The following is a 21,625-nucleotide window of genomic DNA, read 5'->3' on the forward strand; positions in this document are numbered from 1 at the left end:
TTATTATACCGTGAGGAGCAGTACTGAATCACAGAAAGGGCTGTTTTGAGAGATTGAGGGCATGCCTCCCAGAACCTCTTAATCCAAATACAGGGCATTGGAGTTCCCTGGTGGCTCAGTAGGTTAAGGATCTTGTGTTGTCACTGCTGTGGCATGGGTTTGATCCCAGACCTGGGAACTTCCCCAGGCTGTGGGCCCGGCCAAAACCCAACACAGCCCTTGAGGAAGCTGAAAGGCTTCTTCATCCCCTGGTGACCTCAGCCAGAGCTGAAGAGAGGGAAGGCTCATCTCATGAAGATCTGGGGTGTGGCTTTTGCCAAATGAGGTGAACCCTGTGAAATACACAGAAGACACACAAAGTTTTTGCAAAAGCTAGTCAACAAGAGCCCTGCCCACTTGGACTGGCAAGGCAGAGAAAGTGCTGAAATGAGGCTGGAGCACCTCCAAATTCTGCTGGTAAGAAGAAAGCTGATAGAGCCACTCAGCTGCCTTTCATGAGAAAGGAAGGATGACCCCCAGGGCAGAACCTAGAAAGTAGAGCCAAAAGACACGGAATCATTCTCAGGTCTTAAAACCTAAGCAGGGAACATCCAACATTGGCCCAGTGGATTTCAGAATTGTTATGGACCAGTGATTCCTTTGTACTCCTGCAGTATCTCTTTTTAAGCAGGACTGTCTGTAGCTGTTGTCCTGCCATTGCACATTGCATGGAGCCAGATAACTTGTATCTTTAGTTTTATAGATCAGATAAAAAGAATACCCAAAGGAACCTCATCTGCACCTAGACCTGACTTAGATGAGATTCGAGACTCTGAGCTTTAGGGGGTCTTGGGAGGGAAGCGAATGTATTTTGCAGGTACAACAGACATGAGTCATTGGGGGACAGAGGACAGAGTGGACAGCTCTAAGGTGGCCCCCCATGATTCTACCTCCTGGTACTCACACCATTGTATAATCCTCCCCTTGGTTGTGGATGGGACCTGTGCCTTGCTTCTAATCAATAAAGCACAGCAAAGATGGCAGCATATACGTGATTATGCATCTGTGATTGTGTAACCTCTGTGATCATAACATTGGTTTTGCTAGAGCACTAACTCCCTTGCTGACTTTGAAGAAGGAGGCTGCCTTACAAAAAGGGCCAGCTGCCTTACAGAAAGGAACTGGGAGACACCTCCCACTGATATCTAATGGAGGCCTTCCATCCAGCAGCCTGCAAAGATTTGAATGTTGCCCCTAGCTGAGGACTGAGCCCTGGCTAACACCTTGACTGTAGCCTTACAGAGGACTGAGTTAAGTTCTGCCCAGACCCCTGACCTTCAGCTATTATAAGCTGATGCATGTTGTTTGACACTGATAAGTTTTCCATAATTTGTGACCCAGCAATAGAAAACTGATAAAGCCTACAAGGCCCTCAGTCTGAGCCTCACCCTCTCCTCTCTGACCTCATCTCCAGCCACTGTCGCTGGCTCACTCTGCTGTAGCCATAGGGCTCCTTGCTGATCTAGACCACCAGGCAGGCATCTGGCTCCCAGCATCTGTTCTCCCTTCCTACAATGCTCTTCCTAAACATAAAGGGAGGACTCACTCCCTTGCCTCCTTCAAATTATTGCTAAAAATTTGCTGTCCTAGTGAGGCCTTCCATGGTCACCCTTTTATTTTTTAACTTTTTAATTTTTTGCTTTTTAGGGCTGCACCTGCAGCATGTGGAGGTTCCCAGGCTGCGGGTCGAATCAGAGCTACAGCTGCTGGCCTACGCCACAGCCACAGCAATGCCAGATTCGAGCCATGTCTGTGACCTACACCACAGCTCACATCAATGCTGGATCCTTTAACCCGCTGAGCAGGGCGGGCGATGGAACCTGCATCCTCATGGATACTAGTCGGGTTTGTTACTGCTGAGCCACAGTGGGAACTCCACGGTCACCCTTTTAAAACTTGCAACCCCGGAGTTCCCGAGTGGCTCAGCAGGTTAAGGATTTGGCATTGTCACTGCTGTGGCACAGGTTCGATCCCTGGCCCAGGAACATTCGCATGCTTTGGGCACCACCAAAAAAATACACCTCACCTCTGCTCTGACTCCCACACTCCCAATCTCCCTTTCTTCTTTATTTTTCTCCAATGCTTTTAAAGTCATTTTTGCGTCCTCAGGTCATGGGAGATGCTCATTAAGTACTAGCAGAGGAGTTAAGTGAACCATGGAGATTCACGAAGGTTGCGGATGGTTAAGATAATGAAGAGGAAGAGACTGAGGCTGGAGGACATGCTCTGTCTGCAGATGTCTGCAGAGTACAGCGTCTAACATGCTCTCCCTGGACATACTCCTCGTTACAGAAAATACCATCTTTCAGGTGGGTGGTGGACTGTGGGTCTCGTCCTATGTTCCATAATGTAGCAATGACTAGATACCTCCAATTACTCCAGGTCTGTGAAAAGGTTGACGGAACATTACCCCTAGTGAGTGGTCAGTAGTGACGGGGGTGCCCCTCACTGGATCCTCGTTACACTTGTGGGGACACCCAGATTCTCCTGTGACCCAGAAACTTGACCAGGGTCACCTAGGTATTTCGCCCCAGATCTAGGCGCCAGAAGGGAGGTCTCCAATCACAGTCCACAGCTGGAGGATGTGTTTCATGGGAAGCTCCCCTGGGACTTGGCTCCTGGAGTGGGAGGTGGGAGCTGTGGGCTGGAATCCAGTGCTGGCATCAACGCCCACATGTCCGAGGCACATGCTCCAGCTGGGAGAGGAGCTGAATGCTGCTCCGGTGTTCTGTCCAGACCGAGAGGATGAGGGGCTGCGTCAGCCAGAGGCTAGGGCCCCTGGACCACACACAGAAGGGAGGTCAGGAAGTCCCCACCCACAGGGGAGCAGCGCCCCCTGCAGCTGGAGAGCAGACTGAGGGACCACAGCGGCCTTGCTCTGTCCAGTCTCCCGCAGGCTTCCTCCTCCCCCCTCCCTCCCTCTCCTGCCCCACCCCCTCCTCTCTTCCCTGTCTCCATCTCTCTTGTTTCTTCAAGCCCTTTATGTCTTCATTTCTGCCTCGCTTTATTTCCTGCTCCTCTCTTCCCTCTTCCCATCTCTCTCAGCCTTTCTTTTCCAAGCCCAGGCTCTCAGCCTTTCTTTTCCAAGCCCAGGCTCTGCCCCCAGAGCAGGCTGGGGGCTGCAAGGAGCTTCCGCCAACTCCACAGAGAAAATGTGCCTGGCCTGGAAGCATCTCATTCAGACCTCCCTCTAGCCAAGCCAGCGACTTGGACCGCAGCGTGGGAAAACCTATTGACCTGCTCTGCTCTGCTGTTCCACGCCTAACCTGGCTGTGCAATCTTGGGAAAGTCACCTAGTGTCTCTGAGCCCCCTTTCCTTGTGTGCAAAATGGAAATAATGATACTCGCCTCCTAAGGACGCTGGAGGATGCAGTTGAATGGAGTAAGCATTTCCCTCATGATTCCCACGAGCCAAGCACTGGGTTAGCTGCAGAGGAAAACAAAGATGGGTGAGGAAGACGCTCAAAACGCAAGGCAACTGCAGGAACTGACACCTGAATTTACCTTTATTCAAGCTAAATGGGAAATGCTAAAGAGAGGTATGTGAAAATGCCTTCTGGGAACCAAGAGAGGTATGCGGAGAAGGTTGAGGATTTTCAGAGGTTGTTGTCCACAGGCAAATTGCAACAGGAAAAAGGGGATGAAGACCAGGATGGAGGGAGTGACGTGGGCAGAGCTATGGACGCGTGAAAGGGGGTCTGTTTGGAGGGATGTGGGGTCTGGCTGGAATGCAGGATGTGGGTGTATGCATAGGGGAGGCGAGAAAGGTAGCTGATATCTGATCATAGCAAGACTCCAGGTTTTCTAATCTTTTTGACTGTGGTCTACAGCTCTAGTTAGGACATAAACGCACACAATGGATATAGGCTGACCCAGCTGAACCAAAACTTTCAAGAGAGAATATTTAACCTTACCAAATGTGATGAGCTCTGTTTAATTTCATATTTATGAATGACCACTACTGGAATGTTGGCTTTGATCCACTACCAACTATGTTTTGCAATCCCTGCTTAGGTGAGAGGGAAACCACTGAAGATGTTTTGAAGGTGGCAATGACAAGTTCTTCCACCCGGGAGGCCCCGCTTGGGGTAGCATGGGAAGTGGTCAGGAGTTGGGTGAGGGGGAAGTGCGGTGAGCCACGATGAGGCTGTGGTGACAGTCGCAGGCAGAGATCAGGCCACAAGCGCTGGGACAGATCCAGAGAGCCCACAGCTGAGAAAGAGCTTTGAGCGTGGTCATTCTCAGTAAATCTTCAGGAGCTGGAAAGTAGTAAGAGCTGCGGCCATGCTGAGCTCCCCAGCAAGTCACGGTGAGATTTTCCGCATGGATTACACCACGTGGATACCCACATCTGTCCGTCCACTCACAACTGAAGCACATTTGGTTTGTTTCATCTTCTCTGGAGCAGATCTGGCCGTGGCTCTCTGGGTGTCTGGCAATCCCAGGCAGAGCCCCCAACCCAGGCCTGTCACCTTGCTAGGGCTTCCTTGGGTGCCGTGGGGGCCGGTGGTGGAATGTGGCTGGCTTTGGGCAGAGCCAGCACAGTGACCTCGTCCCCTTCCTTCTAAGCGCCGGGGTGATGCAGACAGGTGCGGAGTCCCATCTCTATACGCAGAGAACAGAACATGGTTTCTCAGACCTGGGCCCAGCCCTCAAGGTCACTGCCTTTCTTCCTCAAAGAATAGGGGTCAGGGGCCTACTCCTTGCTTGGTGACTACCTCCAGACATGGGCCCAGGCCTGGTTGATGGCTCTGGGTTCAAACTCCAGATTTTTTTTTTTTTTCTACACCTGCAACATGCAGAAATTCCCAGGCCAGGGATTGAACCTACACCATAGCAGTGTCCTCAGCCACTGCAGTGACAATGCCAGATCCTTAACCTCAAAATCACCAGGAAACTCCGTAGCCCCAGCTTTCCTCCTTCATACTGTGTGATCCTGGGGAAAGCACTTCACTTTTCTGAGACTCATTTTTCTCACGTGCAAGATGGGGGTAACAACACCTCTTACCCGCTGGTAAGATTAGCAGCCACCCCACCCGCCACCATTCTCTTCTCTTCTCACTCTCTCCTCTTCACTTAATGAATCTTATCTATACTCATGGCTTCAATTAAAAAACTGAGTTTTTTATAGATGGAACTAGAGACTTTCATACTAAGTGATGTAAGTCAGAAAGAGAAAGACAAATACCATATGATATCACTTATATCTGGAATCTAATATACAGCACAAAGGAACTTTTCCACAGAAAAGAAAATCACGGACCTGAAGAATAGACTTGTGGTTGCCTGGGGTGGGGGGGATGGATGGGGAGATTGGGGTTAAGAGATGCCAACTATTGCCTTGGGAGTGGATTAGAAATGAGATCCTGCTGCGTAGCACTTAGAATTATGTATAGTCACTTATGATGGAGCATGATAATGGGAGAAAAAAGAATGTGTCCATGTATGCGTAACTGGGTCACCATGCTGTACAGTAGAAAAAAAAATTGTATTGGGGAAATAACCAAAAAAGCCCTGAGTTTTTTAAATTAAGGTTTAAGTTACGTGCAGTAAAACTCTCACATTTCCACATACAGTTCTGAGAGTTTTGGCACGGGTATAGTCATGTAACTACCACCACGATGGAGGTACAGAGCAGTTCCATCAGCCCCCAAACCCGTGCCCCCCTCCCCTGACTCATCCCTTCGAAGTCAATTCACCACCCTCTCTGCTCCAGGCAGCCACTGATCTGATTTTTATCACTAAGGATTAGTTTTGCCTGTTCTAGCATGTCATGTAAATTGAACTGCGCATATGTACTCTCTTATATCTGATTTCTTTCTCTAAGCAGTGTTTCTGAGATCCATGCCTTTTGTTGCAGGTAGCTGTGTGTTGGTTTCTTTTTATCGACAGGCAGTATTCCATCGCGGGACTACTCCCGATTCACTCCTCCATTCACAACTGAAGCACGTTTGGTTTGCTTCATTTTGGGGTTGTTATGAATAAGGCCGCAGCGAGCATTACCTGCACGTCTTTGTGTGGACCAGTGTCCTATTCCCCTAGGGTAAACATCTAGAAATGCAACTGCGGGCTTGTATGCTAAGTATGTTTAGCTTTTGAAGAAACTGCCTGTTTTCCAAAATGGTTGTAAAATTCGATGTGTCCACCAAGAATGGATGAAAATTCTAGCTGGTCCACATTCTGGCCAACATTTAATTTTGTCAGTCTTTAAAACCAGTTGCCCTCCTAGTGAAATGGAGTCTGTGGTTTTCATTTTGTCTTTCTTTACTGACTAATGACATTGAGCTCTTTTTATGTCCTGGCCATTTGGAGAATCTGTGAGGTGCCTACTCCAGCCTTGTGCTTGGCTGCAGTTTTTATTAGCTATTCTCCAAACCTCACCTCCGGCCTCTGCATGAAGATGCCAATAGCATCCTTGATAACTCTGTTTCGACGTCTCAAAGGAACTTAACTGAACGTAAAGTCACACCCTTCTCCCTCACCCCTCCTCCACTCTCCAGCCTTGGTTTGCATCCCTGACACCGTCTAGTCCATGACCTTGCCGCCCACACAGGCTCGCAGACCAGGGGCTTGGGAGTCATTCCTGATACCTGTGGTCCTCTGTACTCCCTCCTCCTCCACTCCATCGCTCTTCCTCCTCCCTACCCCCTAAACCCATTCACTCCACCCTCTCCCCACTGCAGCCCAAGCCACTCGCATCTCTTACCTGGACTATTGCAACTGCCTCCTTTCCAACTAGTCTTGCTTCCTTCAGGCGGTTCTAATATCTGTTGATGAAAATTCAATTAGTTATCATGTTAAGAAGAAAAAAAGGGAATTTTACTTGAGCCAAGCTGCAGATTATAACCTGGGAAGAAGATTCTCGGAAAGCTCTGAAAGAGAAAGACATATGATATAACTTATAAGTGGAATCTAAAACATGACACAAATGAATATACCTACAAAACAGAAACAGAGTCATGGATGTTGAGAACAGACTTGTGGCTGCCAAGAGAGGGTTGGGGGAGGGTTGGCCTGGGAGGCTGGGGTTAGCAGATGTAAGCTAGTCCATACAGAATGGAGAAATGATGAGGTCCCTGCATGGCTCAGTGGTTAATGATCCTGACTAGCATCCATGAGGATGCAGGTTTGATCCCTGGCCTCGCTCAGTGGGTTAAGGATCCAGCGTTGCTATGAACTGTGCTATAGGCCGGCGGCTGTACCTCCGATTCAACCCCTAGCCTGGGAACAGCTACCTGCCACAGTTGCGGCCCTAAAAAAAAAAAAGAAAAAAAAGCAAAGAATATAAAAAAGGAATATATATATATATATATATATGTTTGTATAATTGAATCACTTTATTGTACAGCAGAAATTAACACAACATTGTAAATAAACTATACTTTATTAAATATATAAACATGAAAAAAGAAAGCTCTGAGAACTGGTCTTCCTCTTAGAAGTCAAAGGCACAGTCATATACATTTTCTAGACAAAGGATCATACCTCAGAATGACATACTGACATTTCACATAAAGCTCACCAGGGATACTAGCCCAGGTAGCACTGTACAAAGCGAGCAGCAAGTCCCATGACCCCCGACAGAGCTGGGGAAGAAGGCTATTCTCTTCTGAAGTCACATAATTGATCCTCACTGTGCAGCAGGCTCCCAGCTTGAAAAGTTCTGGTTAATGTGATGCAGACACACACTGTACCTTAGGGAGGGAGGGAGGAGGCCCAAACACACACACACACACACACACACACACACACACACACACACACACAAACAAACAAAATGTTCTGCTTAATTTTTTCTTGTTCTGCCTTAAAATATAAACTTTATTTCATCACATTTTAACAGTGAAAGAAATTTAAAAAATTTTTTGTCTTTTTAGGGCTGCACCTGCGGCATATGGAGGTTTCCAGGCTAGGAGTCCAATCAGAGTTGTAGCCACCAGCCTACATCACAGCCATGGCAACATGGGATCTGAGCCGAGTCTGTGACCTACACCACAGCTCATGGCAATGCCAGATCCTTAACCCACTGAGCAAGGCCAGGGATCGAACCTTCATGGATAGCAGTCAGGTTCTTAACCTGCTGAGCCACAATGGGGACTCCTGAAAGAACTTTTTTTTGTCTTTTGTCTTTTTGTTGTTGTTGTTGTTGTTGCTATTTCTTGGGCCGCTCCCGCGGCATATGGAGGTTCCCAGGCTAGGGGTCGAATCGGAGCTGTAGCCACCAGCCTACGCCAGAGCCACAGCAACGCGGGATCCGAGCCGCGTCTGCGACCTACACCACAGCTCACGGCAACGCCGGATCATTAACCCACTGAGCAAGGGCAGGGACCGAACCCGCAACCTCATGGTTCCTAGTCGGATTCGTTAACCACTGCACCACGAAGGGAACTCCTGAAAGAACTTTTTAAAACACATATTTGATCCTATTGCTCTCCTGTTTAGAGTCTTGATGGCTTTCCATAACTTCTAGGATAAAGAGCAATTCCTTAATATGATTAATAGGACTGGGCCACCTCCCAGCCAGGTGGCTTTCTTTTAGTGGGGATGATAGGCTCGCTCCTGCCTCAGGGCCTTTGCACACACCGTCCCCTCTATCAGGAACACTCATTCCCCCTTCTTTACTTCACTAACACCTGCTTATTGTTCGCCTCTCAGTTCAAACATCACTTCCTCAGGGAAATCTCCCCAAGACTCCCTGAGACTATATGCCCTCAGGGAATGCCATCAGTTTGTTTTTTTTTTTTACTTAGCACTGATCAGCGTAAAATGATATATTTATAGGATCACTCAGTTAACCTGTTTCTCTCACTAGACAGGAAGGCTCTATAAGGACAGGGGCTATATTTTTTTACCCTATATCCCTGGTAGCTCACCCCAGGGCCAGCTATGTCACATGCGGGCCCCATACAAAATGAAAATGCAGGCCTCTGTTGAAACAGCAAGAAAAAGTGGCATTAAAGGTATTCACCTATATAGCTTTGTCTTTTCTTTGTTCTCTCAACTTGTCACGGTATTTAAAAAAATTTTTTTAAGTGTATTTGATTTACAATGTTATGTTAGCTTCTGGTGTACAGCAAAGTGATTCAGTTATACATAACTATATATTATTTTTTAGATTCTTTTCCATTATAGTTTATTTTTAAAAATGTTTATTGAAGTATACTTTGTCACAGTATTTTTATATGCTATTTAATATCATTCTAGGTTAAAAGGTTAAATAATACTTGTAAATTGTTGTGATGAATTTTCATTCATCTTTACAGTGTATGATGCAAATTTTTAACTGGAAAGATAGCATTTTAACTCCTTTGTGGAAGCACCAAAATCACACGATTCACAGCTGGTTCGTGTATATTTCATTCTTCCCAGAGCAGTGGAAATGATGCACACGGTACCTGGCTGTCTCTCCCTCTTGACATGGGCTGTTCCACCCCCACACCCTGCTTCGGGTCACTGATGAGTCAGGCAGGCCAAAAGGAAAGGCAGCTGTTGGCTGCTCTGTCTTCCCCTTTCCTTCTGTGTCACCATTTTCAGCATAAAGGTTGGTTAATAGGGACAGAACATCAGTAGGAAAGGATGTGATGAGATTCCTTAGTCATTTGTGTTTCTTCAAACGTCACTGCCTTCTTTCTGTGCACAGAGTAAGCTCTGGCAATGATGGAAAAAGTGGCCTCTCTGGCCTTTGAGCGCCCCCGCCCATCAGCCATGGACCAGACACCCCTCGCTGGGCTGGACTGGAAGCTCCCTGCACTCACCACAGTGTGTTCACCGGAGCTCCCTGCTCGTGGGGCACCCAGAAGGCCACAGGAAAGCGGGGCGAAGGGTCAGCAGACACAGGTGACGTTGCCTGTCCGTGTGCATGTTACATGGTCCACTGGGCTTGCCTGACAACCAGACCAAAAAACCAAGGTCAAGATAAAATGATTACCAGAGTTCCCACTGTGGCTCAGCGGGTTGCGGACCCAACTAGTATCTGTGAGGATGCGGGTTCAATCCCTGGCCTCGCTCAGTGGGTTAAAGATCTGGCATTCCTGTGGCTGTGGTGTAGGCTGGCAGCTGTAGCTCCAATTCAGCCCCTAGCCTGGGAACTTCCATATGCTGCAGGTGCAGCCCTAAAAAAAAACAAAACAAGAGATAAAATGATTACCAACTTCAGGATGCTGACGGCAGAGCATTAAACCAAGCGTGGTGCCCTTCTGAGCACAGGACTCTGTGTGATTGGTTGCACGGGTCACACACTCAAGAAGGTGGCTCTTCCAAACGCACAAAGAAGATATTCAATCAGAATGTTAAATGAATGAGTGCGGGTTGTCACTTGATATGAAAGAAACTGTGCTTGGTACTGCCTGTTTGGGGAGAGACACTTCCTCTTGTGTTTGCGAGGGGAGTCAGAGAGAAGTGGCGAGGGTGAGGAGGAAGCCTGATGGTCTCCAGCCTCACCCCGTCGTCATCACTGCACTTTGTACGTACAGCATGTTAACACCTTGCAGCCTGTGCTCTTAAGAGGTAAGTGAGAATTAGGCTTCACAGCTCACTGCCTTCATCCACCTCGCCCCTCAGCCTCCGCTCTCAGTCCAAGAGAGCTGAGGTTGCTACTTCCTCAGCAGAGGACCTCTGAGACCCAGCCTGGAGGCGATGGGGAGGAGAGCAGCTCAGCCAAAGTCAGACCTTGCTGGCTGCCGGGGGAACTGCTCAGATGCCTTGTCTCTGGGCTTGACTCGGATCCGCAACTGGGCACGTGCAGAAAGATCTCTGAGAATTGCAAAGGCTTGGAGACCTCAGCTCAAGATCCGGCTTTACTCACAACACTCTGTTGTGTGACCCCTCTTGGGGTCTCATTTTCATCAAATGAGAAAATGAACTAGATAAGCGGTCTCCAAGCAGTGTTCCCAGAACCTCCGCTATCTCAAGGATTACACTTGTTGGGAGAAGGGAGAGTCTCCCCACCTTCCGTCAGTGGTCATTATCCTCATCAGCGCCACCATCCCCCCTCTCCCCCCGGCATCCCGCCCACCATCATCAGCACTCACTGCTCTCGGGTTTATCTTAAGGCTTTACATACAGTAACTCATTTCGTAGTCATGATATTCCTATAAGCTGAGTTTTAACCATTACGTCCATTTTCAGAAGAGGAAACGGAAGAGCTGAATGGTTAAGTGACTTGCTCAGGGTTACAGCAAGGACCTAAACCTGGTACTCTAGCTCCAGAATACCGCTACATAACCACACCATTCCTCTCTTATTTAACTACCTGCCTAACCATCCACCCATCCGAGTTCCATGCAAGAGTCTATTTGATAAAAAGGATTCTTCTGAAAAAGTTATTAAAAACAATAAAAACATGAAAACTACTAAACACTGCTATTCAAACTGGAGAAGCCCTGGCAGGTGGGGGCGCTACGACGGTTTTTCCTGGGTCATTCTCAGAGCAGTTTCCGTGGGTGGGGCGGTGGGGGGTGAGGAAGAATTGGGAGCAATTGGAAAAAGAGTATTTTAAAACAATTTGTCAAATGTGACACCCACAGCTTCTGCGGAGACAACGCCATGTAGGAAAGCTCAGGCGGTTTAGACGGGGCTTCCTCCATCCTCCCTCCGTCTCATCTCCCCTTCTCTTCAGGGAAGGCAGAGCTGGAAGGGGTTAGGGATTGACTGGTATGAGACTGTCGAGGGCTGAACTTGACCCCTGGGAGGAAGGTTGAGGGAGGCAGATTGTAGCTCAACATAAGACTCTTCCTAGCCATGCCGTCATCCTGAAATGAGACAACCATCTGGTGATGCAGGGACTTGTTTGTCCTGGGGAATTAGTGGAGAGCCCAGCGGTCAGGGATGGTGGGCTGGGACACTAGTGTTTGGGTGGGAGGGGGTCCTCGGGAAGGTGAGTGCCCAGGTCCTTCTTTGCCCCAGATCCAGTGACTCTACCTCCTCCCCGACTCCAGTGTGGATCTCCTGAGGTCTGGAGGAGAGCAGACCTTGGCCCTGGCTCGTGGCTTGTAGGGGCAGAAAGGAAGGTTACCAGTAACCAGGGTTCTTGGGCCTGCGGTTGCAGCTCCAAGCTTCTCAGTGACACCCCACAGCACCCCCTCGAGGAAGGTGGAAATTTCTCTCCATGCCCTTTTTTTTTTTTTTTTTTTTGGTCTTTTTAGAGCTGCACCCACGTCATGTGGAGGTTTCCAAGCTAGAGGTCAAATGGGAGCTGTAACTGCCAGCCTATCCTACAGCCACCACAACGAGGGATCCAAGCTGCGTCTGCAACCTGCACCACACCTCATGGCAATGCTGGATCCTTAACCCACTGAGTAAGGCCAGGGATTGAACCTGTGTCCTCACGGATACTAGTCAGGCTCACTAACCACTGAGCCATGATGGGAACTTCACCGTGCCCTTCTCACTCCAGGGCTTTCTGGAGTGTCTCTATGTGTCTGTCGTGAAGGCTTATGGCCTTCTCCAAATTCAAGGGAGGCCATTTACTGGGGCTGGTGATGGGGGACAAGGGAAGAGGCGTGTTCCCACCTTCAGCTGGGCCCACACGTTCTGCTTAGGCCTGGACTTCCTCAAACGACGTGTTTACCACGGTCCTGTTCAAACAGAACATTCACAGGAGTGAGCTCAGGGGACACCAGATGGGGGGGGGCGGTGGAGAGAGTGAGTGAGTCGCCAGGGGCAGGGCCCAGAGGTGAGTGCAGTCTTCTGACTCCAGGGCAGCCTTCTCCACGCCTCCTCAAAGCCAGTGCCGCCCCCTCGGCAGATGGTGTGTTACACAGCACCGCACGAGACCCGCCATCCGGCTGAAGAAAGGCAGATTCAGAGAAGCTGACAAGCTGCCTCAAGGTCGCGTGGTGGAAGGGACAGCGTGCGGGCATAAACCCACATCCGCCTCTTCCAGAACCCATGTTCTTTTCCATGACTAAGCCACTCCTAAATCCAGAGAAGCCCCCAGAAAATGGTATCTTGGGAGAAGGGGCTCTGATCAAGCCAGAAAGCTTGGACTGGAAGCTGGCAGGACTGGTCTGATCCATTACTTAGGCTGACGAGGGCTTTCCCGGCCCGAACCCCAGCTGCACGATAGTCTCAGAGGCTCCTTCTGAGGCCCACGCCGTGAACTGCATCCCCTCAGCTGACCTTCACTATGTGAGACCAGGGAGAGGCCACCTCCCGGGCTGCACTTGAGAGAAGCCCCGTCCGAGGAGACCCAGGGCACTCGGCCTTCGTGGGGTCTCAAGCTCTGACATTTACTAGCCTTGGGGAGGTCACGTTAGTCCTGTGTGCCCCTAGATCTTTCACTTTTTTTATTTTGGTCCAGCCTGCAGCATGCAGAAGTTCCCGGGCCAGGGATGGAACCCATGCCACAGTAGTGACAACAGAGGACCCTTTACCACTAGGCCACCAGGGAACTCTGGCCCTGGACCTTTTCCTGTAAAATGGAGTTAATACTCCATGGACTTTCTGTAAAGACTAAGTGAGACTGTGTATCTGTGAGGCTATTTTGTACGTGATACATACAGCTTTACTGCATTTATTACTGTATTTATAGAAGCTTCATTAAAATAAAGCCGATTTTATTGGACATGTGCTCTGTGTCAGACATGGTTCCGAGTGCTTTGATGCTCTGCCACATTTAAGCACATGTACAAGTAAAGGTCACGGCTGACCACTCCCCAAGCATTCCCTCTGCATCAGATATCCTGGTAGGTGGTGCAGAGGACAAGGAGAGGGGCTTAGGATAGGAGACCTGGGTTTGAGTCCTGGTTCTGCCATCGCTGGCTGTGTGACATCAGGAAAGCTACTCACCCTCTCTGAGAATCATGTGCCACATCTGAAAAATGAATGTGTCTTGCTTACCCACTCGCTGAGAATCAAATCAAATGGATACGTGTGACTGCAGATTTCACGTGCTGTTTACTTATCCTTACAACAGCCTTACAACCCGTGATGGGGATTCGGTTATTATCCCCATTTTACATTTAAGGAAATCCAGGCCCAGAGAGTGAAATGCAAATGCTGCCCATCGCTGTCGTTACATAACAATAAGGCGAACACCCGGGAACACAGATCCAAAAGGTCACAGGAGAGGCCGTGTTTGCTCTACTTCCCTGCAGGCAGATAGCCTGGTTTATTTCCAGTCTTGGCCACAGAACACATATGAAGCACGTGGAAGCCCAAGTTCTGATGTGCAGGGAGCCCAGAGGCAGCGAGTTCGACAAAATGATCCTGAACACTCTCTGATTCATCCACAGAATCTTCTGGGACCAGACACCGCCACCGTGTCTCCCGCAGCCCCACCTGCCCATCTGGTGAACTGTCCAATCCGAGGCACGTGTGAAATGCCTGGGTGTGGGGGGCTGAAGTGAGAGAATCCCCCCACTTCCCTGCTGCCCTGCTGTGTGATACGGTCTGTGGGCAGAGGTGGCCTCACCTTCTGTTCTCATCAGGTAGTTGAGGGAGAAGAAAGGCACGAGTTCGTACCTTGGACCAGAGGACCTGAGTCCCTTGCTGTTCCCGCTGCCGGTCACTGGGTGTCCACGCCCTCAGCCGTACCTCTTCTGGTCTCATCAAGTTACCTGGAATTATAACCAACATGTACGTCATGGCTAAAAGGCGAGTCCTAAAATCCCACCTCCTTCAGGAAGTCTTCCTGAACTGATTGCAATGTCAACATTTTATTGTTGATTATGCACACATACAGAAAAGTACATACACACACACGCCACACATACACAATTTTTATTTTAATGATTTTTATTTTTTTCCACTACATCTGGTTTAGCGTGTTCTGTCAATTTTTTGCTGCACAGCAAGGTGACCCAGTCACACATACATGTATACATTCTTTTTGCTCACATTATCATGCTCCATCGCAAGTGACCAGACATAGTTCCCAGGGCTATACAGCAGGATCCCACTGCTTATCCACTCCAAAGGCAATAGTTTGCATCTATTAACCCCAGATTCCCAGTCCCTCCCACTCCGTCCCCCTCCTCCTTGGCAACCACAAGTCTGTTCTCCAAGCCCATGATTTTCTTTTCTGCACACACACAATTTAACCAAGTCTTACCATGTCATTTTTAAAGAGAGATCTCTGAGGCTCAAGGAGGTAAAGCGTCATCTTCTGTGGCTGAAATTGTCCCTACAATTAAGTATATCTGCTCACTGTCCTCTCTCTGGCCCGGCCTCTACCTTATTTTTTCATGGAGCACATACTGTCGGAACATTTACTGGCCCAAGGCCCTGTGATTAGGGCAGAGTGGCTGTGCGGTGTGTGCCCAGATTTATAAGGCACTAATTCTTGCCCTCAAAGAGTTTGCCTTCTAGGAGGTGAAGAGAGCTACGCAGAGAACAGAGAGGGTGGCGCATGTCAGAGAGACAGCGCAGTACTATGAGAATCCACAGAGGCGAGGACAGAAGATACTCCCCGTGTAAGTGGTGCTGATGGGCTGGGACTAGGATGTGCAAGGATCCCGGGTGAGGAAGGGCACTTCCGACAGAGTAGAAACTAGTAGGAAGACAGAAAAGCGGGTGGATCTGGGGAGGAGGAAGCAGCCTAATCTGGCTGGAATCTAAGGTTCACCAGGAGGAGGGAAGAGACACAGCACTGGGAGGGAGGCTGCAGCTGAGCCTTGGGCAGCAAATGCAGCTCAGGGAAAGGTAACCCCGAGCTGCCTCACCTCTCATGGAGCGTGGGACACAAGGGTCCAGCCACCCCATCATCTATCAAACCCATCTATCAATCATCCTGATTCAAGGAAGTCACCATGTCCTTGGGCCTCAAAATGTGTGCCATGATGGAGTTCCCGTCCTGGCTCAGTGGTTAGCAAACCTGACTAGCATCCACGAGGACACGGATTCGATCTCTGGCCTCACTCAGTGGGTTGAGGATCTGGCGTTGCCATGAGTTGTGGTGTAGGTCGCATACCTGGCTCAGATGGCACATTGCTGTGGCTGTGGCGTAGGCTGGCAGCTAAAGCTCCGATTGGACCCCTAGCCTAGGAACCTCCATATGCTGCAGGAGCGGCCCTAGAAAAGGCAAAAAGACCAAAAAAAAAAAAAAAAGTGTGTGTGTCACGAAAGGGGAATAGTAATCCCTTCCCGGCCTTCCTCAGAGACTGGATATAAGGATGAAATACTACTAAACATGAAGGCATCCTGTAAACTGGCAAGGCATTCCTTCTGGCCTCTGACCCAGGAGAGCTCCACCTTAAGATGCATCAGAGTCACCTGGGCTACTTTTAAACATGCCATTTTTGGCTTCTGGCCATAAAAAAAAATTGGCTGGAAGCCAAGAATTGGGACTGCCTTTGCCCTCCTTCTATCAACGACTAGAAAATTGTTACATTCCTGTACACACATATATTTCAAAACCAATTTTCAGACACTGAAAAACTAGCAGCAGAGGGCTGATTCCTGAGAAAAAGAATGCAAATTAGGTGAGCCCTGATCGACCTGGTTTGCCGACCCAGCCCTGGAGGGAGGAATGCTCAGGACTGCAGTGCAGGGAGAGGGGACCAAAGCCGAGTGTAACAGTCCTCTGAGTTGAGGACACAAACAATGGGGTCTGGGGAAGCTGAGGAGGCTGGAATGTGCAGGGCAGAGTACCAGAGAAGAGGGAGTTCAACAAAGAAAGAGCCTCAGGAATCTGCAGAGTCCTTTTTGAGTCCGTTGCTAAACCGTACATACAGGGTAAAACCCTACGATACTGAGCAAGTAATGACTTGGAGTGGGGACAGGGTGGGTTAAGCTGAACAGTTCTCAGGGCTCACACAAGGCTGGAAGAGATCAGAGTTCTGAGATCAGAGTTCAGAGTCCTACTGAAGACAGCTTGATTGGCATTCAATCTGATGAGAAAATGATCATATCATAGCAGTGGGGATCAAGTCATCCAAGAGTAATGATTCCTCTGACTTGCCCTGAAAAAAAGTTTAGAAACTAGTCTTGAAAGGATCAAGTGGATCCATAAGCAACTGAACTACTTGTGAAAACAAAATCCAATACAATTTTTTTGTTTGTTTTTGTCTTTTTGCCTTTTCTAGGGCTGCTCCCACGGGATATGGAGGTTCCCAGGCTAGGGGTCTAAGCAGAGCTGTAGCCGCTAGCCTAAGCCAGAGCCACAGCATCACGGGATCTGAGCTGCGTCTGCGACCTACACCACAGCTCACAGCCATGCTGGATCCTTAACCCACTGAGGGAGGCCAGGGATTGATACTGCAACCTCATGGTTCCTAGTTGGATTCATTAACCACTGAGCCACCATGGGAACTCCTAAAATCCAATACTCTTTAAAGGAAAACAGCACAATTCAGCACTCAACAAAGTCACGTTCCAAATGCCCAGCACAGAATGAAACAATTATTGGATATGCGAAGAAGCAGGAAAGTACGACCCAAACTAGGAGGAAAAACAAACATAATGAAGTGAGAAGTGTAAGATAAAAAAAAGAACTAAATGGAACTTCCAAAGGTAAAACTATCATCACACAGCTCAGAGAGAAAAGAGACTGGGAGAAAAAAAAAAGATTAGAGACTCAGTGACCTATGGATTAATATCAATCAGTTTGGATAGTTTCTGTTGCTGTATCTCCTTTTTACGGCTGCACCTGTGGCATGTGGAACTTCAGGGCCAGGGAATGAACCCACCCCACAGCAGCAACCAGAGCCACAAGGCAACTCCTGCTGGTGTATCTTTAAGTTTGCTGATTTTTAAAATTCTGCAATATATATCTGCTTTAATCCCACCCAATAAAGCTTTCATTTTAGATACTGTATTATCACCACTAAATGTTCTCTAAAAGGAAAAACACTTTAAATTTAAAGACAGAGAGGACTTCCTGCATGGCTCACAACATAAACACAGATAAATTTTAAAATTAGGAAAAAAACATAACATGCTGTATTAGGTTTTTGTGACTGATCATAACCAATGACCACAAATGAAGTGGCTTAAGCTATTCAAATTTATGATCTTCCAGTTCTGCAAGCTAGAAATCCAACATGGGTCTCATGGAGTTAAAAATCAAAGTGGGGCAGCACTGCTTTCCAAATGCTCTAGGGGAGAATCTGTTACCTTGACTTTTCTGGAGGCCATCTACATTCCTTGGCTCATGGCCTCTTCTTCCACCTGCAAAGCGAACCACACAGGTCAGTCCTCATATGACACCACTCTGACCCTTCTTTTGTTGTCATGTTTCCATGCAACCACAGCAAGGAAAAGTCTCTGCCTTTAGTCTGGCACACCTGGATAATCCATGACAATTTTCCCAGCTCAAGGTCTTAATTTTAAAGGCATCTGCAAAGTCCTCTTTGCCATGTAAGGTAACATAGTTGAAGGTTCCCAGGATAGGATGTGGACATTGTGGGGAGCCATCCTTCTGCCTACCACACATGCAAAACATCAACAAGGAGAAAGCTGGAGTGGCTATCAGACCCTAGTACATGCAACATTCATCAAAACGGACTGTAAACTGGACCATATAAAAGTCCCCAAAGTTTCAAAGGGGACCTAATTAAACTTAAAAGCTTTTGCACAGCAAGGAAAACCATAAATAAATTAAAAAAAGACAACCTATGGACTGGGAGAAAATATTTGCAAATGACGCCTCTGATTAGGGATTAATTTCCAAAATATACAAACAGCTCATATAGCTTAACATCAAAAAAACCCAATCAAAAAATGGGCAAAAGACCAAAATAGACATTTCTCCAAAGAAGACATACAGATGGCCAACAGGCACATGAAAAGATGCTCAAAGTTATTAGAGAAATGCAAATGAAAACTATAATGAGGTCTCACTTTACACTGGCCAGAATGGCCATTATCGAAAAGTCTATAAATAATAAATGCTGGAGAAGGTGTGGAGAAAAAAACCCCTCCTATACTGCTGGTGGGAATGTAAATTGGTACAGCCGCTATCGAGAACAGTAGGGGGGCCCTAAAACAATGATTGAGTTATTATACGATCCTGCAATCCCACTCCTGGCATATATCCAGAGAAAACCGCAATTCAAAAAGATACATGCTCCCCGATGTTCACAGCAGCACTTTTTACAACAGCCTAGACAAAAAAGCAACCAAATGTCCATCAAGAGATGAATGGATAAAGAACACACACACACACACACACACACACACAACAGAGGAATATTACTCAGACATTAAAAAAGAATGAAATGCTATTTGCAGCAACATGGATGGACCGAAATTTCATCTTATTAAGTGAAGTAAATCAGGCAGAGAAAGACAAATACCATATGATATCAATTTGTATAATTTTAAAAAATGATACAGGAGTTCCTGCTGTGGCACAGCGGAAACAAATACAACTAGGAACCATGGTGTTGAGGGTTCAATCCCTGGCCTCACTCAGTGGGTTAAGCATCCAGTGTTCTACGTCTAGATACTTACATCGCAACACGACAATGGGAGGAAAAATTACGTATATATGTATGTGTAACTTGGTTCCCATGCTGCACAGTGGAAAAAAAAATTGCTACACACACACACAAAAAAGGATCTGATGTTGCTGTGAGCTGTGGTGTAGGTTGCAGGCGTGGCTTGGATTCTGTGTTGCTGTGGCTGTGGTGTAGGCTGCAGCAACAGCTCCAATTGGACCCCTAGCCTGGGAACTTCCATAGGCCGCAGGTGCAGTCTTAAAAAGCAAAAAAAAAAAAAAAAAAAAAAAAAGAATAGAGTAAAGGAAGAGCAAATGGGAACACAAGTTAAGTAGAAAAGGGAAAAATAAAGGTAAGGGAGGAAATCAGTGAAATAAAAAGTGGACAAACAATAGAGAAAAACCAGTGACTCAAAAAACTGGCTATTTGAAAATATGATAAATATGGATAAATATCTAGACAAACTGATTTAGAAGAAGGAGAGGGAGGGGGAGGAGAGGGAGGGGAAGAGGGAAGAGGAAGAGGAGAGGGAGGAGGGGGAGGAAGAGAAGAAATACCCAAATTACCAACATCAAGAATGAAAGAGGACATGCTGCATGTCAACACGTTTGACTCTTCGATGAAATGGACACATTCTTAAAGACACTTGTGGAGTTAGATTACCACACGTATAGTGACTTAAAACAACATATATTTATCATCCATCTCAGAGTTCTGGAAGCCAAAAGTCTAAGATGCATTTCTCCTGGCTAAAACCAAGGTCTTGGCAGGAGTGCCTTCCTCTGGAGAGCTCTGGAGGAGAAGTTGTTTCCTTCCCTTTTCTAGTCCATCTGCATTCCTTGGTTTCTGGCTTCCAGAGAGCAGTGGCCTCACTTTGACCCTCTGCCTCTGTTCTCACATCTGACACTCCTGCCTCCTTCTTATGAAGACTTGTGATTACATTAGACCCATCAGATAATCCAGGATAATATTCCCAGTTCAAGATCCTTAACTTTATCACATATTTAAAGTTGCTTGGGTCACCATGCTGTAAAGTAGAAAGTTGACAGAACACTGTAAACCAGCTATAATGAAAAAATAAAAAATAAAAAAAGAAGAAAAAAAAAAGTTGCTTTTGTCACATAAATTAACACAGTCACAGGTTTTGGGGATTAAGACAAAGACATCTTTGGGAGGTCATGTTGCCTTCTAGAGACACAAATTCCCAAAATGGATACACAAAGAAACAGAATGTTTTTAAGTAGAATGTTTGAATTCAAGAACTTGATTAGAATGTTTGAAGAGCCCCATATCTACTAAAGAACTTGAATTTCTTGTTTAAAATCTTCCCACGAGGAAACCTCCAGGCTGGGATGGCTTCAGCGGTGAATTTTGTCAAACCCCTAAAAGAGAAATGAAATTTGACTCATCACACCAAACACAAAAAAATCAACCCGAAATGGATCACAGACCTAAACATAAAAGGATAAACAATGAAACTTCTAGAAGAAAACATGGGAGAATATGTTTTTGGCCTTAGGACAGGCCAAGAATTTTTAGACAGGACACAAAAAGAAAAAAATGGATAATTTTTTTTTTTGTCTTTTTTTTGCTATTTCTTGGGCCGCTCCCTCGGCATATGGAGGTTCCCAAGCTAGGGGTTGAATCGGAGCTGTAGCCACTGGCCTACGCCAGAGCCACAGCAACGCAGGATCCGAGCCGCGTCTGCAACCCACACCACATCTCACGGCAACGCTGGATTGTTAACCCACTGAGCAAGTGCAGGGACCGAACCCGCAACCTCATGGTTCCTAGTCGGATTCGTTAACCACTGCGCCATGACGGGAACTCCTGGATAAATTTTTCATCATCAAAATAAAAACCTCATCAAAAGACAATACTAAGAGAATGAAAAGGTAAGCCACAGACATTTGCAATACATGCATCTGACCAGGAGTACTTTCCAGAATAGAGAACACTTACAACTCAATAATAAGCCAATTCATTAGAAACAGTGGAGATACACAAATGGCCAAAGGCACATGAAAATATGCTCAACAGCATTAGTCAACAAGGAAATACTTATTAAAGCCATATTAATACACTCCTACTCACTCAAATTGATAAAATCAAAAAGGCTAAAAATACCAAGTGTTATCAAGGATGTGAAACATCTGAACCTTTCACACATCGCTGGTGAAAATAAAAAACTGTACAACCACTTTGGA

The sequence above is a fragment of the Sus scrofa genome, chromosome 5 (genome assembly GCF_000003025.6).
Source record: "Sus scrofa isolate TJ Tabasco breed Duroc chromosome 5, Sscrofa11.1, whole genome shotgun sequence".
Classification (NCBI taxonomy): domain Eukaryota; kingdom Metazoa; phylum Chordata; class Mammalia; order Artiodactyla; family Suidae; genus Sus; species Sus scrofa.